Source organism: Xenopus laevis, chromosome 1S, assembly GCF_017654675.1.
Source record: "Xenopus laevis strain J_2021 chromosome 1S, Xenopus_laevis_v10.1, whole genome shotgun sequence".
Lineage (NCBI taxonomy): Eukaryota > Metazoa > Chordata > Amphibia > Anura > Pipidae > Xenopus > Xenopus laevis.
In genome coordinates this window covers 86,137,672-86,165,468 of record NC_054372.1, presented here as the reverse complement: position 1 = coordinate 86,165,468, position 27,797 = coordinate 86,137,672, and the positions used below count along the sequence as shown (strand labels likewise).

General features: G+C 36.2%; 1 long non-coding RNA gene across 3 annotated transcripts in view; it reads left to right on the top strand.

Moving 5' to 3' along the window:
- The window catches only part of LOC121399359, a 69,651-nt gene that overhangs the window by 33,449 nt on the left and 8,405 nt on the right, over positions 1-27,797 (top strand). Inside the window, exons 2-5 of one of the 3 annotated variants that reach the window (XR_005964950.1) lie at positions 5,828-5,946; positions 12,022-12,081; positions 12,163-12,222; positions 25,644-25,725. This is a non-coding gene — a long non-coding RNA (uncharacterized LOC121399359). Of the gene's footprint in view, positions 1-5,827; positions 5,951-12,021; positions 12,082-12,162; positions 12,223-25,643; positions 25,726-27,797 lie in introns of all 3 variants that reach the window. The other 2 variants (XR_005964951.1, XR_005964949.1) reach the window with 2 other exon arrangements.

Genomic DNA, 27,797 nt, shown 5'->3' with positions numbered 1-27,797 from the left:
TTGATAAATGTAAAGTCATGCACCTTTGATGTAAAAATATCCAAGCCACGTATCCCTTTAATAGGACTGCACTAGGCAAATACATTATGGAAAAGGACCTTGGAGTCCTTGAAGTTCTTCCGCTTGCACTCCCTGGCCCTCCTTAGTCGCAGTCACCAATGAGGCAAGTTGAGGCTGTTGCCTCAGGCAGCAGCGCCCCACTAGGTACCAGGGGCAGCAAAAATGCTGCTTCTGGTACTTTAAGAGCGAATTTCTGGGGGAGGGGAGGGCAGCAGCAAGTGCTGCTGCCTCAGGCGGTGGAGGGGCCAGGATCGCCCCTGCTTAGTCGATCCTGCTAGGTGCCCAGTTACGTAGTTGTATTGCATCACCTGAGGAAGGGGCAAGCCCCCGAAACGTTGTGTTTTTGTTTGACCTAATAAACACGTAGGGGATCACCCCTTTGCAATTTCTGTTGAGTGCCAGTACTTAAACTTCGAGCACTATGTAATTTGTCCTCAAAATTTTATATCTCAAAAACCACAAGCAATACTGATTGCAAACTTGGCTTAGAATACGATCTACTGTACATCATACTGCATGATAATTTTAAAGTTAACTGATACTTTAAATTCTTTTTCCATTAATTTTTTTTTGTTCTATCAAGACACATATATAGTCTACTGCATACTGTATGCACATATGTTTAAACTAACAAAATATACCATGGGACATATACTGCTAAATTCTGCACTGGGTGTGTCACATAAGCTTCTGAGTATTTGCATCAAATAGCAGTTCTATATCGAGATTTGAAGTCAGAGAATTTACTTCTGAATTCAGAATGCTATGTCAAACTGGTATGAAACTTTTATTCTTCATCAAGAATCCGTGAAAATGGATTGATTTCTTTATTTGCCGAACTATTTTGTATAACATATAATATGCAGGTAAAGGCAGCTGATATTAGAATTTGGTGAAAGTACTGTAGGGGGCAGATTTATCAAAGGTCGAGGTGAATTTTCGAATTAAAAAAATTCAAACTGTTTTTTGTGTACTTAAACCAGGGAATGGTCCAAATTAGATTGGAATTTGAAAAAAATTTGAAAATTCGAATATCCAAATTCGGATTCGACTTCGACTATTCGCCATCTAAAACCTGCTGAATTGCTGCTTTAGCCTATGGGGGACCTCCTAGAGTCCATTGGTGGACTCTGAAAAATCAAAGTTTTTTCTGGGAATCGAATTCAGTCAAATGCACTATTCCTTTGATTTGCACGATTCAAATTCGTCTGGATATGGACCAATTAGATCAAAAACGGACCTGTTCGACCAAAAAAAACCTCCAAATTAATTTCGGTTGGTCTTTTTGAATTTGAATTTCTAATTTTTTCCAATTCAAAATGAGAGTGAATAAAGTGCCAAAGTTAAAAGTGAAATAATATGAATGAGTAAATTAAATTGAAAAATCTGTATGAGAAAGATTTTGAAAAAATAGTGAGTCTAAGTTAGGGAGACAGATGGAAGTATAATGTAAAAATATAAAAATGTCAAGGTGCAAGAACAACAAAATGGTGCAAAGCTTCATTTTTTTGCACTTTGCACCCTGCCCCATAGGTTGTGCACCTGTGCCTTTCCAATTATTATAGTTCTGTCTGTTTTCAGCATGGCTATCTATAATCATACAAGGGAATACAGAAACAGCGTGTAGGAATCACTTTAGACAACCCCTAGCTTACACATAATTAAGATATTTAATCTATGACAAAGGGCAGAGTGTGGCAACTGCCATTGGTGCAAGTTGACCGTGCACTGGTCCTAAAGAAGAGCAATTTTGCACTGCTTGGGGCCTTGCTTGTGGGATTAGTAAACAAACCCTATAATCTAACAGCTGTATCAAGGATGTAACAATATTCCCTACACCATTTAAAGGAACAGTAACATTAAAAAAAATAAGTGTTTTAAAGTAATAAAAATATAATGCAGTGTTGCCCTGCACTTGTAAAACTACTGTGTTTGCTTCAGACACACTACTATTGTTTATATAAATAAGCTGCTGTGTAGCAATGGGGCAGCCATTCAAAGGAGAAAAGGCTCAAGTTACACAGCAGATAGCAGATAAGATCTGTAGAAGATGGTGAATGGTGTTATCTGTTATCCATTATTCAATCTGTGACATATTTCAATTTTTCGCCATTGCTACACAGCAGCTTCTTTATATGAAATATAGTAGTGTTTCTGAAGCAAACAGATCAGTTTTACCAGTGCAGGGCAACACTACATGATATTTTTATTACTTTAAAACACTTACATTTTTTGGTGTTACTGTTCCTTTAATGAATTTAAATACACAACATAAATGCATATATTCTGGGTAGCATATTAACCTCCTGTTCTATCTAATATTTTACTTATTCGCTCACTTTGTTTCTAGTCTCATATGTCTTGTTCAAATTATGCAAACATGAAACAATTAGGAAAAAACCTGTGTAAAGATTCATAAACAAAATGCATAGATGCATAGATGCTATAGCGTTAAAACAGACCAAAATGAGAAGTTATTTTTATTTATTTTAAACACAATTGGTGCTTTTAATATAGGACATACTCATTTATGGAGTTAAGAATCCAGTTAACACATTTCCAACCACAGATTGCCTAGTATCTATGTTGTTTCTTAGTACATTATTTTGCACTAGATCTAAGGACATACCTTTATTAGAATATTAGGTACAGTACTTTCTCATGTACAACAGAATGCTACCTTCGTAAAACCAATACAGTAATTCTTCTTCACAAGGTGGATTTTGGATTTGCTAAGAAAATTTTTCCTGTGCAAAAAACATGGACATTTTGTTGCACACCGGAATATGTTGCTCCAGAAGTTATATTAAACAAAGCTTCAGTGTGGATTTCTGGTCCTTAGGAATTTAATTGTTTGCTCCTAACAGGAAAGTAAGTCTCCCTTGAATCAGTTTTTATGATACTTTTTTCCACATTGTTATGATACATTTTACTAATTAGAATTATGTATCTTTCAACATTTTTGTTTTTCAATATTTTTTCAACATTTTATTACATAGTTTCATTATTATTATTTCATCTAGTCTTTAGGGCTTTTACACACAGATGTTTTTTTTGCATTTGTTAAAGGGATCTGTCACCCAAAAAAAGAAACTCACATTTATACCTCGGACAGCAAACCTCTGATTAAAGCTGTGCATGCACAATGGTCAGTTTTGGAGAGAGATAAATCATTGCCTCCTATATTTAGAACACACCCACACATCATCTTCAAGAGAGGACGTAATCTTCACAATCTATTGGTGAAAATGACCCAGTCCACTGCTATCAGAACGTGACACTTAATACTTGGCTTTCCACATCGAAGAATGGATGTTACAGGTGTCCTCCTTGCATTACGTGCAGCCACCTAATGGTGGGGCCCACCATCAACCACCCACAAACAGGGAAGAGGATTGAGATCAAATATAGATTGACTTGGACCTCAACATTTTTGATTTATTTTATTAAATGTCCCTGTGGTTTATTTTACGTGGGAAAGACAATTACTAAACGGCTTTGAGCGGTGAGCGGGAACACGGTACACATGGGGAGGTGGGATTAGTTAGAAAGAGATCTGACACATTCTGGATGTGGGGATCGCCCAGCGACACGTCACAGTGAGAGGGCATTTTAATTTTGTGCCATTTACTTGGTATTTAGGGGTAGTTTGTAATGCACTGTGTAACTTTAACAAAGGCTGAGTTGCAGCTGAAACATTAGTGTTTCTTGAATAAATCGTTTATACCTTTATAAGACCTGTGAGTGTGGCTTCTTCATCGGAGGATCGTATGTTAAATTGGTGGCGTGCACCCAGGCAACAAGTGACAAGTAATCGTGAGTGCTGTGATTTTTGGGATTTGATATATATATATATATATATGGAAAGGTGGGTACAAGCTGCACACCTTAAAATACACAAAAATACCTGGGTGCTCTTGTTAAAAAATAGACAGAAATTGCACGTGGTACCAGCACTCTCAGGGTTTGCATGAAAAACTCAAACGTTCGATATATTGAAATAAGAGAAAAAGGTTTATTTAATAAACCTTTTTCTCTTATTTCAATATATCGAACGTTTGAGTTTTTCATGCAAACCCTGAGAGTGCCGGTACCACGTGCAATTTCTATATATATATATATATATATATATATATATATATATATATATATATATATATATATAAAACTACAAAGTACAGAAATCCGCAGGTCTTGATCAAGGCATACAGTTTTATTTACCTTGTAACCCAACGCTTTAGTCATAGCCAGTAACGGGGGATAAATTGGAAGGATTGAATTTGAAGGACTATTGTGTCTTTCAACCCACATTTATGTAACTAAATAAACTTTAAATGAACTCAAAACAAATACAAATCGCAATAAATCGTTTATACCTTTATAAGACCTGTGAGTGCGGCTTCTTCATCAGAGGATCGTATGTTAAATTGGTGGCATGCACCCAGGCAACAAGTGACGAGTAATCGTGAGTGCTGTGATTTTTTGGATTTGATATTTTATATATATATTTAAAACTACAAAGTACAGAAATCCGCAGGTCTTGATCAAGGCATTCAGTTTTATTTACCTTGTAACCCAACGCTTTAGTCATAGCCAGTAACGGGGGATAAATTGGAAGGATTGAATTTGAAGGACTATTGTGTCTTTCAACCCACATTTATGTAACTAAGTAAACTTTAAATAAACTCGAAACAATTGTTTTGGAACCAATAATAATTTCACTAGCTTAGTTACCACTGAGTACAAGATACTGTTTTATTACTACAAAGGGAAAGGAAAAAATTGGAAAAAAATGCTTAAAAGTGTTAAAAGAAGCAGTTAAAGTTTAAATTGTCCCATTAATAAGTATGGCACAATTGTTGATCATTGTTGTCCTATTCTGGGGAAGAAAAAGGTCTATTCAACTATTTAAGCTTTTTAATTTCCTGCTGTGATATTTAAAACTACATTAATATATATGACTATATTTAACAATATACTGGATTCATGGTTGTGCTTGTGATAGATATCATGAATATTCACAGAAAATGCATAGAGATGACACTGAAAATAATAAAAAAAAATGAAATGCTTTAAAAAAAAATGTAAATACTTTCAAAATGTAAAAATATTTAAATGCACATGTGCATATACATATGGCACATTTACTAGGGGCTAAGTGCACAAAGTGGTGCAGATATGCAGGTTTTCATCAGAATTCCAGTTTCCTTGTGATTTTAAACAATGCTTCCAATTTTAATTACATCCCCCATTTGGTGTTTTAACATGTGCAAGTTTGAGTTGTTTTGGTATGTTTGGTGTGGATTATCAGTATATTTCTATAATACAACGTCAGCATTTGTGCTAAAGGCTAACTACACTTTAGAAATGTTGCTTAGGTAAGAGCTATTTTGACATTTGGCAAATTCATTTTCCATTGGTGTTCCCAATTATATATACACACACAAATATGAGCACACTAATTGTAATTGAGTTTTGTGTTACACTGCAGGTAGTGCAAAGCCATTTAGCAATAGTGGATTGTTTTCCTAGTAAAATGTGCACATTTTCCAGCAATAAACATTATATAAACAGTAAGTTATCCATCTTAGTTTAATTTTCCATAGTGACTAAGAAAAGTGTTTTTTTAAACATGTTTCTGCAGCTGAGTTTAAAGCTTAACAACATGCAGTTTGAAATTTTTATATATATCTCTGGAAACATTATAGCAAGGATAATTTTTCACATTATTTGTGTAATATAACATATCTGGCATATTTTTGGCTAGCCCTCCTTTTACTGGACCTGACCAGATGATGATCTACAATTTGATTTTCCGAGGCATTGAGAAAATTGAATTTTGCAAAAATATAACAAGACGCCCTGAAGATTTGATTCACTAACTCTGTAGGTAAAGTATTTGTTCATTTTTCTTATCAATATATGTTTGGCTCAAGGAGACATAAAGATTAAAATCATCAAATTATAAAGTCAAATTTAATAACTACCCTCACTCTCTTTAATTTCTTCAGTGGTCATTAGCCTCAAATCCATCTAAATTTGGTGTACATACAATTAACCTTAGCACACTAACTAGGGGAGGCCCATTTATTGAAGGTCAACTTTTTGTAGTTTTAGAGCTTTTTGAAACCACAATTAAAAGAGAACTAAACCCTTCTTTAGACTAAAGTCCCCACTGGCCCCCCTCCCTGCCTCCCCCTTGCACAGTGTTACCCCATCTTGAAATAGTGACTGCACATGCTGAGTCAGAGCAGTGGAGCTCACAGACACCATCTTCCGGTTCTTCAGTATTCTTCAAGGCTTCTTCAGATTCTGCAATTTTCGTTACATTACAGTTGTAATGAACCAGAAGATTGCTCCAACTGCGCATGCGCCAGTACAGTGCTCACGTAATATCGAAGTGGCGAAGATGGCACCCGTGGCTACGCTGACTTTGCATGTGCGCTAGGGGACACAATTCAGGGGTAACACTGAGCAGGGGGAGGCAGGGAGGGGGGCCAGTCGGGACTTTTGCCTAAAGGGGGGTTTAGTTCTCCTTTAAACTCTTCTCTAAAATCACAATTGCAATGAAAGTAAAAGATCCAATTATAAAAAGTATGAATGGAAAAAAACTCAGAATTTTGTGCTTAAAAAAATGCATATCTCCAGATGGATCAGTGCAGATCCCATTCTATAGGACCTTGACTAATTTTACTTGGAGAAATTTTGTATTGGAGTTCTTTGTGCTTTTTAAACTAAATAAATCTGAAGATATGTGAGAAAAAAAAGATATCTGAATTTTAGTATATCATAGACCTATTGTCTATTCCTGAATACCTTGAGCCATTCTCTGAGAATGCTCTTATACTTTCTGGATGATAACTCATCAACATGACTTTTTTGCCCTATTGTATTCTTTTTCTCCACAATGGAATACAAATTCCACCAAATACCAAGTTCCAAAAGCACACTATTAAGGATGTATACAGTTCATCTAGAATTTTCGCTGCAGGGCCAGAACTAGGGGTATGCTGAAGAGGCACATGCCTAGGGTGCAACAGCGGGGGCACATACCTCTTCAGCCTACTACCAGTTTGGGTTTTGGAAAGAAAAGCACTCAGCGCCTACTGATGCAAATTGAGGAGCAGCTGCATTTCTTTGCAGATGTGTTCATGGGTGAGCAGGGGCAAGTTTGGGTCTCGATACTCCCCTATGCTCTTCAAAAACAGGTCCACTTCATCACATTGCTTTTTCTTCAAAATATAAGAAGACTGCCATTATCTAAAAATGGTAGATTTATCTGAAATATATACATAAAAATGGCAGTTCTGTGGGTAAATTAACATCTTATCCTAAAACTTGATAAGATGCCAATTCAATGGAAAGTGTATCAATTCAAAATCATATTTTTTTCTGTGATTTTTCTTCAGTCATGGTTTTTAACATGGTCAAAATTCATGCTCAAATGCAATCTGCAACTGTTCTGCAATTGTGATGAACCGATTCCATCCTTTTTTTTTATAAATATATGCAAAATTGTAAATTGCAGGAAACGTCACAGCCAAGTTTATTTGCAATTAATTGGGATTCCCCAACGCCCCTCGTGATTTTACCAGACTTTTGATAATTGTGCTCCTTAGATATATTGTGATGTAAATATAGAATGTACTTTGTTATATATTTTTTATGTTCATTTTTGATATGCTATAGGCTGACCAGTTCTAAGCAACGTTTTAATTGGTCTTCATTATAATTTATTTTCTATTTTCCTTCTTCTGACCCTTCTGACTCTTTCCAGCTTTCAAATAGGGGTCACTGACCCCATCTAAAAACAAATGCTCTGTAAGGCTACACCCTTATTGTTATTGCTACTTTTTATTACTGCCAGCCTACAGAAAGCTCTGTTGACAGAAATCCTGTGTGCTTATAATTGCAAGGAAATGCTTATAATGCTGCATGAGTTAGTGTTTATAAGTCTGTGTGAGGAAACACTTAGGGGGTTATTTATCAAAGTCAGAATTTATCTAAATATTTTCTGCTACAAACTCCGATCAAATCCGCTCGGGTTTTTTATGCTTATTAATTATTACATTTTCCCAAAAATTTGCTTCGCAGGAAAAAGATTCTCACGTTTCATTCCGATTTTTCCATCCGATTTTCATGATTTTTTTTGGAATATGCAACCTCGACAGGTCTGAGATGCCGGATTTTCAGATTCGGACTTTTCCATCTTCTCGGTTTAATAAATACAGAAAAATTCGTGATTTTTTAAAAGTCCGGTTTTACTAAAAAAAATTCACAAATTTTATGTGATTTTTGCATTCAGAATTTAGTAAATAACCCCCATACTGTATATATTTTTGAGGAAGTACACATTCAAATCCTAGTTCTACTGAAAAAGAAAGAAAAATAACTTTATTTTTATGTGTTTTTCAAATGCTTAACTAAATCATTTGAAAACAGTATTTTGTATTTGTGGGTGGTTTAATGGATTTAACTGGGAAGGACTGAATACTTGGGGGCCCATTTAATAAGGCTCGAAGTGAATTTTCCAATGCAAAAACGTCGAATTTCTAAGTCATTTTTGGGTACTTCGACCATCGAATAGGCAAAAATGTGATTCGAATTGAAAAAACATCAAAAATACTACCATTAACTACCGATAATCGAAGTACTGTCTCTTTAAAAAACATAGAATTCGCCACTTCGCCACTTTAAACCTGCCGAATTGCTGTTTAGCCTATGGGGGAACTCCTATGACCTGTGTTTGGCTAAGTTTTGAGTAGTCAAAGTAATTTTTTGTAAAATCGTATGAATTTTACTCGAACATTTTATGCTTTGATTGAAAACGGCTTTATTATGATCTTCCAACAATACAAAGCCTTATTACATTTACAGTTTTGTTGCAGTTTGAATATTTGCATATATATTATTGTCTCCATATACATTTATTTCAGACAAGAACATGTAAGTTATCGATGTAATATGACAAAATAAACATTTCCTATAACATGCCCTAGCGATGTTATTACTCACGTCAAAAAGAAAAAAAAAGAAAAAGAGGTCTATGTATTGTGGATATAGTGATAAGAAGAAAAAAGAGAAGAAGATAAGAAAGTTAAGATGGGTAGGAGGGGTGCAGCAGGGTGGTGTATCACTCGCTTCTCTTATTGGTAAGCTTTGTACATATCTGTTTCTTTGAACATAATCCATCTCGTCCAGACTACAGAAAATTTTGCAAACTGATCAGCGTTGTAAGACAACATTTCTTCAAACCTGTGAATTTCCGAGATTTTATTGAACCAGTCTTTTATAGTAGGAGTGTAAGTAGTTTTCCAGTGTAATGGTATTAATATTTTGCTGCATTTAGCAATTGTTGCTCTAGGCTAGAATTGAAAGAAGCCACTGATTTTGTATTGTGGAATAATAAGACTTGAGAGGGGTCTGATGAAATGGCATCTTCGAGAATCTTACTTGTCATTGAGCAGACCTCTTCCCAGAATGGCCTCAGCAGGATCAGAAAATATGGTACATGGTGCCTTTTTCTCTGGAGCAGCGCCAACAAATACCATTTGAGTTTTTATATATGTTTTGTAGTTTAGATGGTGTGTAGTACCATCTTGTGACTATCTTATAATTCAGTTCTTGTATTCGGCAGCATTTCGAACATTTGAGTAATTTGGAAAGCAGATTTTCAATTTGTGTCTCTCCCAACTGGATATTTAAGTCTTTGGACCACCTATTTATAAATGAGACTGATTCCCAATTGGTTAAAGGTTGCAGCATTTTGTATAAAAGAGAAATTACGTGACCTGGTGGGTTTTGAAGGGAGCAGGCTGTTTCAAATTTGGTAAGGTCTCTTCCTAATGTCCGTGCACCTCCTAGGCTGTGATATTAGTGGGAAATTTGTGCATACTTTAGATGGTCTATATGCTTGAATTGTGTTGAGTTTTGTAGTTTTTCTTTGGGGATAAATGTTTTATTTTCTGTGAAGTGTAGAAATTGGAGGTTTCCTTCTATTAACCAATCATGGAAGTTATAAGTTTGCATTCCTGGGGGGAAGCAGGATTATTGATCAGAGGCAACAAAAGCGATGGGTATGAAGTAAGGGAGTGTTTTGTACGGCATTTGTCCCATATCAGCATTGTGTTAGATAGGAGGGGGGTGGTCTGTGTGTTTCAGTCTTCTATATATGCGATCTATCCATGGTAAATGTAAGAGATATGTGTGAACAGATTGTTGTTCTATTTTTACCCATAACTTGCATAATGGGACCAATCTTTAATTCTTGATAAGACTGAAGCGTAATAATACAAACGGCAATCAGGTAAGGCCACCCCACCTTGCCGCTTGGATTTAGTTAGCATACTGTAACTGATTCTTGCCTTTTTGTCTTGCCATACAAAGTTTGTTATTATTTTTTGGATTTGATTCAATTGCGTTTCCCCTAACTGTAGTGGGAGGGTTTGAAAGAATAAAATTCTAGGCATAATGTTCATTTTTACTACGTTCATTCTCCCAAACCACAAGATAGGTTTGTCTTTCCAAGCAATTAAATATTTTTAAATTTTTTGATATGACGTGCTTCAAGTTAAGCTCTGCCCAGGTTGAGGTGTCTTTAGTGATTTTAAGGCCTAGGTATGTGAACGATTTTGGGGCCCATTTGTATGGGAATTCCTTGGATAAAGCTGGTATCGTTAAGTCTGGAATTGAGACATTTAGAGCCGTTGATGTAGAGAAGTTAATCTTGAAATTACTGAGGTTTCCATAAGTATGAAATTCCTGGTTAAGCACTGTTACAGGATCCGTAAGGAAAAACAGCAGATCATCAGCATATGCTGCTATTTTATGTTGTGTGTCATGGACTGGTATGCCTGATATGTGCGGATTTAGTCTGATGTGACTGAGTAGAGATATTAAAGGGTTCTGACAGGTAGCCATTTATTTTGAGACGTGCTGTGGGATTATCGTATAAAGACTCAATCCATGTTAGACCCTATTCCCAAGTGTTTTAAACAGGAGAACATAAATTTCCAATTAACCCTGTTGAAGGCTTTTTCTGCATCGGTAGATAAAAGCATACTCTCTATTTTATGTTTCTTTGACAGAATTGTAGGTTAATCAGTTTGTTTGTATTATCTCTGCCTTCAAGTCCTGGGACAAACCCCACCTGTTCTGGATATATTAAGATAGGGAGAAGAGTTTGTATTCTGCGAGATAGAATTTTCGCCAGTAATTTTATATCTGTGATTATTAAGGAAATTGGTCGATAATTACTTGGGTCTGTAGCATCTTTTCCTGGCTTCAAGAGTATCGCGATATGCGCCGTTAATGGGGATTTCTTAAAAGATTTACCTGAAGAGATGCTATTAAATGCTGAACACATATATGGTAGTAGCTTTTCTTTGAATATTTTGTAATAGGATATTGTGAACCCATCAGGACCAGGGCTTTTACCTGAGGCTATATCTTGGAGGACTGCCTCTAGTTCTTCTATAGTTATTTTTTCCTCTAACCTGTCCGAGACATCTGGGAGGATATGTTTTAAGTTGGCTGAGGTTAAGTATGTTTCAATGTTCCAAGATATGTTATCTTGGAGTGAATCTGCATTTGTTGATTTTGGATTTGGTAATTGTTATAGTGACATGTAGAACTCCCGAAATACTGATGCTATTTTATCTGACATATGTTCAATTGAACCTCGTTTGTTGCGTATTGAGGGGATAACATTTATGGATTGTGAGGATTTTAATACTCTGGCCAGTAGTTTCCCGCATTTATTGCCGTGTTCATTGAAACGATGTTTAGTCATTGTTATCATTTTGTTTGTGTAGTATTCTAAATGGTCTGCAAGTTGTTTCCTGGCTTCTGTTAATTCCTGAAACGAGTTAAGCTGTAACGTGCGCTTGTGTATTGATTCTAATGTGGCTATTTTATCTAGAAGGATGTTATATTTTTGTTCTCTTTCTTTTTTCTTTCTAGCGCCTATTTGGATCAGGTGCCCTCTAATCACGCATTTATGCGCTTCCCAGCAGATCACTGGTGCGATTTTGGATGTTATATCCGTGGTTATCTGGTCATCTTTTAGCAAAGATTCATTAAGTCTCCATGTATTTGTTTTAGGTCTGTTGGAGGGAGAGCGAAGGGTGAAAGTTATCATGGAGTGATCAGACCATGTTCTAGGTAAGATTTGACTGTGTAGTACTTGTTGTAATGCATTGTGCGAGATAAATAAATGGTCAATCTTGGAGTAGGTATTGTGTCTGTTAGAGTAAAATGTATAGTCTTTCGTGTTTGGGAATAGGATGCGCCATGAAAGTTTATATGATAATGAAACCCCTCATTGACTCAAGTATATAAGTATACTCTATTTTCCCTCAGAATTCCAATATAATTGCAGCTTCATGCAAAGTTGCAGGTGGCACAACTTTTTCCTAATCCAACAAAATGGATGCATTATAGCACTCATTTTTAGGAACTTGGTGCAAATGGCAGCGACCATAAGTTTGGATCCATAAATTGAAGACACTTACACCCAGAGGACTGAATATTGATATTGATCTTAAATGCTTTTTAACTGACTAACTGTCTTTTAAATGTTTAATTACTGTATATGTTCCTTTTGAATAGTATTTTCTGTAGACTTGCCATCCAGGTTTGCTTAATTATCGTCTACCAATTACGTTAATTGAGAAAACCACCCACCAACCAGATAAAAACCACGAAAGGGAAGGTGGGATTTGACCTTTGCCCCTGAGGAAGTATTATACAATACAAAACATGTTGGGCTGTTATATTTTTGCCTTAAATAAAGCCAATTTTATTACACTAGAATAGTTTCACAGTGTATATTTCTTCTTTACCTAAAAAAGAAAGTAAGTACAATCACATCTGTACGATGGAACTACCTCTAAAGCCAGATCGAAAAAACAACAAAGGAAGTCGCTTTTGAAATTTAGCGAATCCAAACTTACATCGCTGAGGAGAGCGCCATCCAGGGAACGAGATTAGATGGTGCTTACAGGAGTGTCCATCACATCGCCAGAGATTCTCCGTGTGAGACGACCAGCTCAATAGCTGTAGACGCCTGCTACACTGACTGCCGCTAACCAGAGGAGCTGCTTTGAGACACAGCACCTGGGAACAGACACAGCGCTGAGGAGAGTGACAGTTTCGGGAGATCGGACCGGTGACTTACATAAGTGCATTCAACCTACTACGGAGGTCTTAACCCATTATCCACTCTTCTGCACCATTCTAGCTTTCTCCCCTCAGACCCCCGCAGGCCTGGAAAACAGCAATTTGTGAAACCAGTTTTGTTTATGTGCAGTTAAATCGTTCTTATTCTGATAATAGAAAAAAGTTTTAGATTTTACATGATATTTACTGTATATAATATACTTCTGATAGTACTTTCTGATATTTATTATGTCTTTGTTTTTACACATCTTAGCTAGAAGGCCACAGAGATCATAGTCATTTTAACAGCAACCCACCAAATGAAGAAATTCCTCCAGATGACCTTTCAAGGCTGGGATCAAGACTTCTGAAAGATCAGCTTATTCTGCTGATATTCATCAAGCTTACCATACAACAGTCTACAAGATTTAAACCAGAAATTGGTGTAGACTTAAACTGGCACAAAAAACTTGACAAAATAAATTATGCAGATATTAGGTTTGCGTAACTAATGCCCAATATGACAAGATCATTTAGATGCTTCACATTTTAGTCATCAACTACCATAGTTTTGGGGCATTCAGTTAAATTGTTCATTTACTAAATTAACTTTACCAGGTTTTTTTGTTTGTATTTTTAGGGGCCGATTTATCAAAATGTGAAATTAGGGGGCAGATTTATCAAGTGTCGAATTTCGAATTTGAAAAACTTCAAAATTCAAATTCAAAAAGACCAACCAAAATTAAATCAAAGTTTTTTTTTGCCGAAAAGGTCCGTTTTTGATCAAATAGGTCAGTTTTCGATCGAATTAGAAGCATAGGAATCAAAGTAATAGCGCATTCGATTGAATTAGAATCAAAGTTTTTCCAAAAAAAACCTTTGGTTTTTCAACCAATTGACTACAAATAGGTTCTAGGAGGTCCCCCATAGGCTAAAACAGCAATTAGGCAGGTATTAGATGGCGAATGGTCGAACTTGAATTTTTAAAGAGACAGTACATGATAAATTTTGAAATTCTAATTTTCTCATTTTTTTTCAAATTCAAATCGAATTTGGGCTATTCCCTAGTCAAAGTGCACAAAAATGGGCAGATTTATCAAAATATGAGTTTACAGCTTAAATAAAAACTCACCCACATTATATCCATTCCTATGGGATTTTTAGAAGCATATGTATCAATGGATGAAAGTTATAACTCATCTTTGATAAATATGTTTCCAAAAATGCCATTGGAATGAATAGATGTGGGTGAGTTTATATTTATTAAAATCTAAACTTACCCTTAGGGGCAAATTTATCAAAATGTGAGTTCAGATTTTAATAAATAAAAATTCACCCACATTAATTCCTATTGGATTTTCGAAGCATATTTATCAAATTGTGAGTTCTTATTTTCACCTTTTGATAAATATCCTTCTAAAACTTCCATTGGAATGAATAGAAAGTGGGTGAGTTTTTATTTATTAAAATCTAAACTCACATTTTGACAAATCTGCCTCATAATATACAATAGGAATGCATGACTTTTAAGTAACATTTTTACATCCTGTGCCATCATAACGTGTACTTATGTCACAGAAAATGTACTACTGGTACTGCCAAAAGGTAAATTGCATTGGGTGTGAGGACTCATTTAATCAATGATTTAAACAATATTTGGCTCTCCATGCTGTATATCATGTTTTGCCTATGTATAAAATGTACTTTAGATTACTTGAATACTGTTGCTTATATTTAAGAATACTAGCTAAAATAAAGAACTGAGTATGTTTAATAAACAATATAGTGTCTGTTTTACATTTATTTTACTCAAATAAAATAAAATGTATGGCAATGTGAATTGTATTGTGCTTGTATTTCTCAGGTACACTCTACACTCTTTAAGGCAGTCTAAGATATATATATATATATATATATATATATATATATATATATATATATATCTATATATATATCTATATATATCTATATATATCTATCTATATCTATCTATCTATCTATATATATATATATATATATATATATATATATATATATATATATATATATATATATATATATATATATATATATATATATATATATATATATATATATATATAACCAAAGGAATGGTGCAATCCGTAGACAAAATTAATACCTGGGTGCCAGCATGGGAAATAAGCAGTGAACAAGGATTGCGGCACTCACAGGGTTTTAGTGAAAATACAAAAATATTTTCATTATTAAGCCTCAACGTTTCGATCCCCCACAGGGATCTTTGTCAGTTTGTTTGTTTTTGTTCCTGACGAAGATCCCTGTGGGGGATCGAAACGTTGAGGCTTAATAATAAAAATGTTTTTGTTTTTTCACTAAAACCCTGTGAGTGCCACAATCCTTGTTATATATATATATATATATATATATATATATATATATATATATATATATATATTTATATATTTATATATATATATATATATATATATATATAGGTAAGATACAATTGCTTGGGAATTTGCTACAGGACTGTTTCTCCCTTTTTTTTATTTTGTTTTTAAAGTTAGCTGGTGAGGCATTGGACTCCATACAGCAAGGACATTCTCTCCCTGGATATATATTTTGTTAAGGATGTATCTATTGAGCAGCACACATTTTAGGTACTGGCTAATTTGAGGATTTTAGCAATACATATGTATTTATTTGTTTTTATAATTAATGCAATCTTTTAATTGAGTAGGCTGGCCAGGCACTACTTGCTATTACTGTTGAATAAAAGGATATGATTTACTTTCATTACAATCGCATGTGGGTGTAAACTAATTATAGATTCTTTGAGGCACTTTGGCTTATTATTTCTAGTGGACACTGACTGATAATATTAAAAGAACACCATTTATATGATTTTTATTAGTGTCTCAACTAGATACGGGACCAGTATCTATTATTATTGCACATTTGCTTTGGAATCCAGTGCAAATAAATGTTTCAAATCCCCGTCCACCACTACAGTTGAGTTCCTGTGATGTGTTAATGGCACCTCTGTTACTCTGCATTCTGGGCTCATTCCTTTTCCTAACTCGGGATCTGAGTTTAAGTGGGAGGCATAGGGAGAGCTGTCGTTTGTCAGACCCACCACAGAACTGTGATAATATCACCTCACCACTGACATGGAGTCTGGTGGTGATCAGTCTTCCCAGTCATCGACTGTCTTCTCCCAGCAAATCGTGGCCCTTATGCAGGCTGTACAGATTCAGACTCAGGTCCAAGACCTCTCCGTTCCTGCTAGTCTGCCTTCTACTCTTCCGGGTCTTCAAGATGGTTCACTGGCACCTCCTGTTCCTCTGTCTGAGCCTAAAGTGACACTACCTGACAGGTTCTCTGGGGATAGACAGCAATTTTGGGCCTTCCTTCATGGCTGTCGATTAGTATTTTCTTTGAAGCCGCAAACCTTTACTTCTGAGCAAGCTAAGGTCGGGGTCATTATTTACACAGAGTGAAACCCACAGATTTGGAAGGTCTCATTAATTGGTAATTCAAATCGATCCTCCTGGCTCCTTAAGGCACCTTTGTCTCCATGTCCTTCTGTTGCTCAAGCCCCCGACTCTGTGGAACCAACGCAAATAGGTTTGATTAGGTTTGGTATTTCTCCTGAGGAAAGACTTAGCAAGTTAAGTCTCTGTTTATACTGTCATTACTACTTGGTCATTTCCTGAAAGATTGCCCAACTCGTACTTCAGGTAAATTGAACTCTTCTATTCTATCTGCCAGTACAGCTTGCCCCTTACTTCAGGACTGGTGATCTGTGAGACCTTGCCACTAACTCTTTGCATAGACTCAAAACATTCAGAGACTATAGTCTTCAAAATCGTTACCCACTTCCCTTTCTTCAAAATGTACGTGGTGCCAAAATATTCTTTAAACCCAGTTTACATAGCACATTTAATTTGGTTCATTTTACATTTCACAAAGGGACTACGTTTTACCTGCAAATTACTAGCTGCTTTGAAAAGTTAAACTCCCAAACTTGGCTGCCATTTTATTAGACACCAGTGGGATCACCTGACTATAGCTGGGAAGGGTGGGAGCTACAACAAGGAGCTGGCCACTGCTCTTGTATAAACTATAACAAACAAGGGAAGTTGAGGCTGTGACCACAAAATACATATAGACAAATATAAGAGCACCAAAAAATGCCTTACCCTTTAAACAAAACAGGTATGTTTGTCCATATATTGTTTTACTTTTGAAAGCAGCTAGGAAGTTGCAGGTAAAACATAGTCCCTTTGTAAAATGAAGCAATAGAATTCTTAATGAATCAGATGCAATTTGAGTATAGGACTGGCCAGATATGGGATGACTTTGATGTAGTTGGCCAGCTTAAATATATTGCAATATATGGACAAACAATCCCTGTTTTGTTTAAAGGGTAAGGCATTTTTTAGTAGCTGTATGCACAAAATGTCTCAATGTCTTAAATATATTGATAATGGGTTGAATGCAGAGGACTCTTGTATTTGTCTATATGTATTTGTGTTTGTTATAGATATGACAAAGGCCAGAAATTCAATAGATGGTTTATTGAATTCACACTTCTCTAACTTAATGAAGTTAGAACAAGTTTGAATAAATCCTCTATTGAATTTCTGGCCTTTGTCATATCTACTCAGGCTTTTTTTTTAATCCAAAAAAAGCTGCCGTTGTTTTAGACTGACCAGTTCCTGAGACAGTTCAAAGGTTTGTTGGCTTTGCAAACTTTTATAGAACATTTATCAAAGACTTCTCAAAGATTATTGTCCCAATCAAAGACCTTGCCAGTCCTAATAAACGTTTCCTTTGGACTCCTCAAGCTCTTTATGCCTGCACCGATTCTCAATCATCCTCATTCATCTTTACCTTCTGTCCTGGAAGTTGATGCTTCGGAGGTCGCAATTGGAGCCATTCTTGCCCAAAGATTTGGTACAGTCGCCTTCTTCTCTAAAAAACGTTCTCAGTCTGAAAAAACTACAATATCTCTGATAGGGAACTTCTGGTGATTAAAGCAGCTCTGGAAGAGTGGCACATTTTTTGTTCCTGATGAACTTCCTTTCAATGTCTTACAATTTTTTCATGATCCCCCACTGGCAAGTCACATGGGGATTCTTTTATTGGCCTCAGATGGTTAAGGACTGTAAGCTAACAAGCTTAAGCTTGTTAGCTTACATGAGAGAACAACAGTTCTCTCATGTAAGACCTGTGCCTGTTTCGAAAATTCCCATTTTAAACCTTTGGGTTCATCCTCTACCGGTCCCCAACTTCATGGGATTTAGTAGCATTTTTGTGGTGGTTGACCGACTATCCAAGATTGTGCATTGTGTTCATCTTTCTGAACTTCCCTCTGCTCCTGTTTCTGCTGACGTTTTTATTAAGGAAATTATCCATCTACATAGATTTCCTGATGAAGTTGTTTCAAACTGTATAAATAGTGCAGTTAACGCGCTTTGTCAATCATTAAAGATCAAGCTAGCTTTTTCTACTGCCTTTCATCCTGCGACTAATGGTCAAACCGAAACAATCAACCAAGCCGTAGAGCAATGCCTAAGATGTTTTTCTTCTTTCCTTCAGGATAATTGGTGTAGGTTGCTCCCTCTGACTGAGTTTGCCTATAACAACTCTACACATTCCTTCACTAAACAAACACCTTTCTTTGCTAATTTTGGGTTTCACCCACATATTTTGCCCAGTCTACCAAAGGAAGTTCCGGTACCTGCAGTCTTGGATCGTCTTACTTATATCTCTGAAAATCTTCTAAAAATTTGTCAGGCCTTGATTCAGCCTCAAAAGAACTTTAAAACCTTTGCTGACATTAAAAGAATAAATGATCCTGAAATCAATGTAGGGAAACAGGTTTGGCTCTCTATGAGACATATTAAACTCAAGCCTGTTGTCAAGAATTAATTTGCTGGCAGAACATCTCCTACAGCTCCAGTATCAGTTGAGGGGATTGAAGAATTTGAAGTTGAAACTATAGATTCAGAAGAGGCCAGCTTCAATATTTGGTTCACTGGAAGGGTTATCTACCTAATGAGAATCTAATATTCATTCTCCTCGTCTAACAAGAAATTTGCACAAGACTTATCCTAACAAGCCGACACCAGGGTCTGTTCTGAGGGGGTTGGCAATGGCAGTAATGCTGCACCAGTCCCACTAGGGACCAAGTGTCTTGTTTGCGCATGTGCGTCAACTTGCATCTTTTTTTGTGCTCAGGGTACGCATGCTTTGATGCATTCGCGCATACATTCTGGTGCATGTGCACAGTGGGTACATAGATGCAGAAGCCCACTCTCCAGTTTCATGGTGATCGTCTCCAGATTGACACTAAGGGGTACATTTAGTAGAGGGCGAAGTGAATTCAAAGTGAATTTTCAAATTCAAAAACGTCGCATTTCAAAGTAATTTTTGGGTACTTCGACCATCGAATAGGCCAAAATTTGATTTGAAAAATCTTCAAATATTCGACCATTTGAAAATCCAAGTACTGTCTCTATAAAAAACTTCGACTTCGACACTTCACCACCGTAAACCTAGCGAATTGCTATGTTAGCCTATGGGGACCTCCTAGAACCTAAGTTTTTAGAAGCCAAAGTTTTTTTTTTGAAGATCATTCGATCGAACGATCGATCGATTAAATCGTTCGAAACGTTCGGTTGGAACGATTTCTACGTTCGATCGAACGATTTGAATTCAATGGTAAACGGCTAAATTCACTCAAAAAAAAACCTTTGACTATCGAATTTCTACAATTCGATGGTCGAATTCTGAAGTTTTACCACTTCGAAATTCGACCCCTAGTAAATGTTCCTCCAAGCTTTGTTCTGTGACTTTGATTTCTGGTTTTGATATTCGGCAAAGGGGAGGCTGTTGTTCATCAGACCCACCACAGAACTGTGATAATAATATAGCTAGTACTATGAAAATCATACCTGGTCCATGTCTTTTATTTTTAGAAAACAAAGAACCTACAGTGTCTATTTTAGAAATCAAGGCTGTTATGTGCAATCTTGTTGTGATTTGGCTTGTTGTGAACTGGCTATTCATACTAGCAAATGCATTGCTTATTGGGCAAAGATGTGGATGGCGGTGGAAGTTTCAGTTTCTCACAACATGACATTATTGGGCAGAATTGCAGAACATATCGTTACATACAAACATGCGCATCCCTTGATGCCAAACATAGTTGGAATTTTGGTTGTAGGGAAAGTATGTGTATGAGACATTTATTTATATGTTAAAATTTAGCAATTAAATCCATAATTGCCCATTAGACACTACAATTACTACACCTATACTATACCTATAACTATATGTACAGTATATATAAATACCTCTTTTTGCAGAGTTATAAAGAGTCTGCTGTGTTCCAGCAATGTGTCTACTTCCCAACATTAAAAGATATTCCTGATATTCACAGCATTTACAGCTTGTGCCTCATGAATTTCATGATTTTCACAGTGTGTCCCCTGCATTTCATGGTATTCACAGTGTGCTCCTATTTCATATTCAATATGTGTGACCCCCAGCCCCGGATTTGCGGCAAGGCCGCATAGGCCCGGGCCTAGGGCGGCAAAAAAATAGGTGTGGCATGCCGCCCAGCCGCATTATGGGGACGTGTGCGTCCCCATTCAATTACAGCAGCTGCGCCGATGTTTTTTCGCCGGCGCGCTGGGAAGGGGAGGTGGGCGCTAGAACCGCGCGGCCACTTGGTCGGACCGCGCGGCCTAGGGGCGCCCGTCATTGAAATCCGGCGCCGGTGACCCCCATTTTACAGTATATTCATAGAGTCTGTCAATTCTGCACAAGGGGGCCCTCCTAACAGTTCACACTATATGTAGCTGGCATGTGTTTGGCGATCTTAAAGGAAAACTATACCCCCCAAACAATGTAGGTCTCTATTAAAAGATACTGAGTAAAACAGCTCATGTGTAAAACCCTGCTTCATGTAAATGAACCATTATCATAATAATATACTTTTTTAGTAGTATGTGCCATTGGGTAATCATAAATAGAAAATTGCCATTTTAAAAAATAAAGGCTGCCCCCTGAGATCGTAAGATTCACTGTGCACACATACAAACCACATGTAAGGTCACATGAGCCAATTAACAGACAGAGTTCTGTCTTTTGCTTCCTCACTTCTTCCTGTTACAGTTAGTGTTGTAGTATTTCTGGTCAGGTGATCTCTGAGGCAGCACAGATAGAGTCACGAAATGGTGGCTCAAGGCAAGAGATGTAAAAGGGTAATATTTATGTAAATATATATTCCAGTTTGGTAAGATTCTTTAATATGCCATTCAATTTGATATAAACTATCTGTTGCTTAAGTATTCATTTTGGGGGTATAGTTTTCCTTTAAGTGTGCTTAGGTATGTTTGAAAGGTTCTTGCTAGGACTATTCTTTATGAGTTATTGTTACAGTACTAAGTAAAGCTGTTACCAATTTTACCATTATTGTTTGCAATATCTAACCAATTATTTCTTACAGCATCAGCTGTTTAATAAAGTAAGGCAATGCCTGTTGCTCTGCCATCGTTGTGTGCCTGGTTACAAGATTTCTGGGTTGTCACCACAATGCATTGCAGGAGTATACCCATTAGTACAATTTTAGGGGTTGGCTACACTTTATAATTGAGTCTTTCCATACTTTTTTTATTAGTTGTGCTTTTGTACACTCTCTAATTCAGCAATATCCACTGGAGACCAAAATTTCACAGCATATTCTAGATGGGGTCTTAATAGTGCTCTGTAAAAATGGAAGAATGATCCTCGCCTCCTGTAATTTTATACTCCATTTAATGCAGCTAACCTTTTTTTGCCCGTGCAGTTGCTGACTGGCATTGCTTGCTATGACTTTATTATACTATATACAAGGACCCCAAGGTCCTTTTCCATTAAAGATTTGCCTAGCGCATTTTCAATAAAAGTATAAATGGCTTGTGTATTTTTACATCCTAGACCTATATTGATCCTAAATCCAACATTGAGGTGATTATTTATTAAAGTCTGAGTTTTTCTGATCATAGTATTAAATGGGAAATCAATTTTTTCAGCGAAAAGAAAAACTCAAATTTTTTGGTGATTTATTAAACCCTGAGGCTGCTAAAAGTCCAAATAAATAATTACTCCATCCCAAACCTGCCAAGATCATGTACAAGTAGAAGTCAATGGCAGATGTCCTGATTACAATTGGAAGATATGACTGCACTAGGTTTCGTACAATAATCCACCAAAAAATCTGAGTTTTCGGGCGTCAAATCCGAATAAACTGATTTTGTCATGATTTTATTGAGTCTTTTCCCACACCAGGTTTTTTCAAGTTAATTTATTGATAAATAAATATTGATATTGATGCTACAAACCACCTCATAAAAGTGAAGAGAGTGAAGCCCAGCTACTTTTACAAATAGAAAGCAGCTTCACAACTAGGTCGTTATTATTATGGATGACTTCAATTATCCAGACATTGACTGGATGGGGCTGCCAAGACAGAAAAAGCTAGCAGATTTGAATATGCTGAATGACAACTTTTTATTGCAGCTAGTTCAATAACCTACTAGGAATCAGTCTCTTTTGGATCTTGTGATAACTTATAATACTGAACTCATCACTAGCATTTGCGTGGGTGAGCATTTAGGAAATAGTGATCATAACATGGTCTCCTTTGAGATTCTGTTGCAAAGGCAATTCTATAAAATTTTATAGACATGCAAGCTTTGACAGTATGAGGGCTTCTCTGCAACATATTAAGTGAAAAATTATTTTCAAAGGGTTAAACACGGAACAAAAATGGGAAGTCATTAAAATGCTGCCTAATAAATATACTGTCTGTATATTCCCCTTGCAAGAAACGTTGTTGCAAAACAAAACCTTTTTGGTTTGGTAGAAGTTAAGAACCGGGACAGCCAAAACGTTAATAAGGTATAAGGAGGCCAATAAATCATGCAAAAAAGCTAAAATTTATATGGAAAAGGATATTGCAGCAAGCAGTAAAAAGAATGCAATTTTTATTTTTAAATATGTAAATAGTAAAAAAATTAAGCAGCAAGGGGTAGGACCCTTAATATCAGAGGGGGTCAGCTGGTTGATGAGAACAGAAAAATAACAGATTCTGAACTCATATTTTTTGTCTGTCTACATAAATGAGGAACCAGTTAATGAAGGTTTCCTTCTTAACAGTCCTTTTCTAGTAATACAACTAATGATGCATGGTTCACACATGAGGAAATTCAAAAGAGACTAGAACATGTTAAGATAAACAAAGTTCCGGGGCCGGATGGTATTCATTCCACGATACTGTGATTGCCAAACCTCTTTACTTAATTTTTTAGGATTCATTGAGGTCTGGCATGGTACAGAGAGACTGGTGAATTGCTAATTTGGTGTCACTATTCAAAAAGGGATCCCATTCCCAGCCTCAAAAGTTTAGGCCAACTTTAGGCTAACTTAATTTCTTTTTATGAGAAGGTGAGCAGGGACCTCGATTCTGGGATGGCAGTGGATGTGATCTACTAAGACTTTGTTAAAGCATTTGAAACAGTGCCACACAGAAGGTTACTGGTTTAAGGAATGTTGGCCTGGAACATAGTATTTGTACCTGGATAGAGAACTGGTTAAAAGATAGACTACAAAGAGTGGTGGGAAATGGAACATTTTCTAATTGGACCAGTGTTGTTAGTAGAGTACCGCAGTGCTCTGTACTTGCTCCTCTGCTTTTCAACTTGTTTTTTTTTTTTCAAACTTGTTTTTATTAAAGGATCTCCACATAATAGTTACAAAATCAAGATCAAGGAAGAAAATGTTCACGTTAGTTTAGTAACATTATGTATATGCATTAGACATAATTTATCAAGAACAGTAATAACAAATTAAACTAATAGCTCAGACAAAGGACTAAGATAGTCAGGAGAAGTCCCTATATAGGGTTCAGCGAGTAAGAACTTCATAACCTGTTAGTGAGATGGCTCCCGGGGGGCGTTTGACTTGAGTGTCGTTGGTCTAGTCTCTGGTCTCTGAGATACTGGGACGATTCCAGGACCATCGGATGTTCCATAAGTATCGCTGTATCATATGTTGTATAACGGAATGTGTGTACTGTGTTCTGTTCCTTTTTTATCGTGGTTTCCAAAGAGTCCATGTGAAAAATGAAGTGTAATTTTTGTTTTACTACTGCCATGGCGGGCAAATCATTATTGAGCCATTGTTGCAGAATTGTTTTCCGGGCCGCAGCAGCCAGTTTCCCCATAAAATTTGTGTCAAAGTAGTAACATCACTAAACATTGCCCATTCCAATTGTTCTTGAACGGGTTTCCCAGTCATCTGAGCACCATAGTTAACAACTTCCTTCCAGAAGGTCTGTAGGAAGGGGCAGGACCACAGACTATGTATTAGATCTGCTTTGGGGGACTGGCACCTAAGGCAATTATCAGAGGGCAGATATCACATTTTGTATCTTCTGATTGGTGTTAAGTAAGCATTATGCAGTATTTGCAGAGAGATTTCCTGGTACCTTCTGACTGGAAGTAGCTTCATTATTTTCGTATGTTGTTGGAAAATTGCGGAAGTTGTAGAATTCGGAATGTCTAAGGTCCAAGCAAAACCTGGTCTTTGTATGTTATCTAAGTCTATCAGTGTTCTAATCATTTGATACAGTTGTGATGTAGTTTGTTTTACCAGTCTGTTTTTCCAAAGTGTATTGAACGGGTTTGTTTGATCAATGTCTGACATTTTTTGATCATATTCTTCGCGAAGTGGAGAAGTTGTAAAGTTAGGAAGATATGTTGTGTCGTGAACGGAAATTTGTCCAGCAGTTTATTGATGTATTGATGTATCTCCCGTAGAATAGTATCTATTATCTTCCGTATTTTTAAGGAATAGTTGTCTTTGTGATGTGACGGCAAACTAATGCCTAAATACTTAATGCTGTGTATGGTTTTCTTAAAAGGGAAGTGAGGAAGCCAATCTGCCGGGTCTGAACGATATAACTGCAGCGCTTCGGTTTTATCTAAATTAATCTGAAATCCCGCAATGTTGCCAAATCTTTTGATTAGTTGTAGGAATATTAAGATATCGTCGGCAAATGCCATGACCTTTAGTTTAGATTGGCCTATTTGGATACCTTGTAAGCTATGGTGTTGTATTAAGTGTTTCAGCAATGGGTCAAGCTCTACATTAAAGAGGAGGGGCGATAACGGGCACCCCTGGCATGTACCCCTATGAATTTGAAATCTGTCCGAATTGGTGTTGTTCACGGTCAAAAATGTAGTAGGCGTCAGATACAAATTTTTAAAGAGATTAAGCATATGTATGCCGAAGAGTTGGAATTTGAGTAACCGACGCAAGTGCATATGTGTTATTCTATAAAAAGCCTTGTCCGCATCTAAATTGACTAACATTCCATTTTTTTTTTCCAGGTTACTAATGTAGATTGCCGTTAGGATTTGCCGGAGGGCTCGGACTGGATATCTATGTTTAAGAAAGCCTACCTGGTTTTCGGTGAGTATGGAGGGTAAAATTCGTTGTAGTCGATCAGCCATGATTTTGTTTAGAATTTTTAAGTCCTGATTTAAAAGTGAGATTGGGCGATCTGATATTTCTTTTACTGTTATAAGCGCATCTAAGATTTCACGGTCTTGAACCGATAATTTCGATAAGTTAGATTCCTGCAAGAATTTGAGACCATCTATTGGATCATCAATCGGAGCTTCATAAAGGTTTTTTCTTTTCAACTTGTTTATTAATGACCTGGAGGTGGGCATTGAAAGTACTGTTTCTATTTTTGCTGATGATACAAAATTTGTGCAGAACTATAGGTTCCATGCAGGATGCTGCCACTTTGCAGAGTGATTTGACTAAATGGGAAAACTGGGCAGGAAACTGGGAATTAGGTTCAATGTTGATAAATGCAAGGTTATGCACTTTGGCAAAATGATACACACTAAATGCCAATGTGTTGGGAGTTCCCTTAACTAAGAAGGATGTAGGGTTTTTTTTGTAGATAACAAGTTGTAATTCCAGGCAGTGTCATTCTGTGGCCACTAAAGTAAATAAAGTACTGAAAAGCATGAAAACATAATTTTGCTCCTTTATATGTCCATGGTAAGGCCTTACCAGGAGTATGCAGTGCAGTTTTGGGCTCAAGTCCTTAAGTGGGTTATAAATGACCTTGAGAGAGTGCAGAGACATGCAACCAATTTGATTAGAGGGATGGAAGACTTAAATTACGATGGTAGACAATAAAGATTGGGGTTGTTTTCTCTGGGGAAAAAAAAACGCTTGAAAGATAACATGATTACACTTTACAAGAATATTACAGGACATTTTAGACAAATAGCAGGGGACCTTTTTACCCATAAAGAGGATCACTGTACCAGAGACCACCCCTTCAGACAATGAACTTTCATTTGAAGCAACGTAGGTGATTCTTCACGAGGACAGGGAAGTTGTGAGATGCCCTGCGAGGTGATGTTGTAATGGCTAATTAATGCTTTTAAGAATGGCTTTGATGATTTCCTGGAAAGGCATAATATCAAAGGCTATTGTGATACTAAACTCTACAGTTAGTATAGATATGGGTATATATAATTTATGTGAGGGTATGGAGGGGTGTATGTATGGATGCTGGGTTTTGTTTAGAGGGGTTGAACTTGATGGACTTTGTTTTTTTTTTTCAACCTGATTTAACTATGTAACTATATGTAATTTTTACATTGTAGTAAAAACATTTTCCCTCTACAACTTGTTGCATCTATAAAGACTGTCTTATCTCTGTGTGGCACACTTGGATGTCACAATTAGATGCCAAAAAGAGTACTGATCAATTTGGTATGAAGTATCCAGTAAGTAAATATTTGACTTTTGTATATTATATATATATACATATACACACATAACATCATAAGGAGCCAAATGCAGTTTATTACATATACACAAATGTATATTATACTCATATATGTACCAATAGTTCAATAAGGAGAACATTTCATTTATTGTATGTTTTATTTTAAATATATAGATTTAAAAAAAACTAATAAAATAAAGACATACAGTCACTGAAAGGGTCATTTCATTAATGTCCAAAATAATAAATGAATGGTCCAGTGTACTGGGAAGGAACATTACAAGAGAAGAAAAATGCAGTGATAGGCTCTGAAACATCAAATGAAGTCATTAATACCAGCTTTGTTATTAAGAATCTACAGCAAAACTATATGGGTTACTTAAATGCATGAAATGAATTATGATAAATGAACGTACAAATAAATTAAAAACATTTTAAAAGTTTCCATATACAAATATACTTTTCCAAAGCTCACTGTACAGGCGGATTGTTTCTAACCTTTACAGAAAGTTACATTTAACTGTGGGAAAAAACATATGGACCTGATAGAAAAAAAAGAGACTGAAAACATATTCATTCCGATGATTTAAATATTTTTTACAGAATTTGTTAACATGAAATTATGAGCATAAAAATCATTACAGAAATTCAGTCAGCAGGTAAGTAAATAACCTCAGCAGGTAAGTAAAATGAGACATAAAATAAAATGAATGTTACATCTAGACCA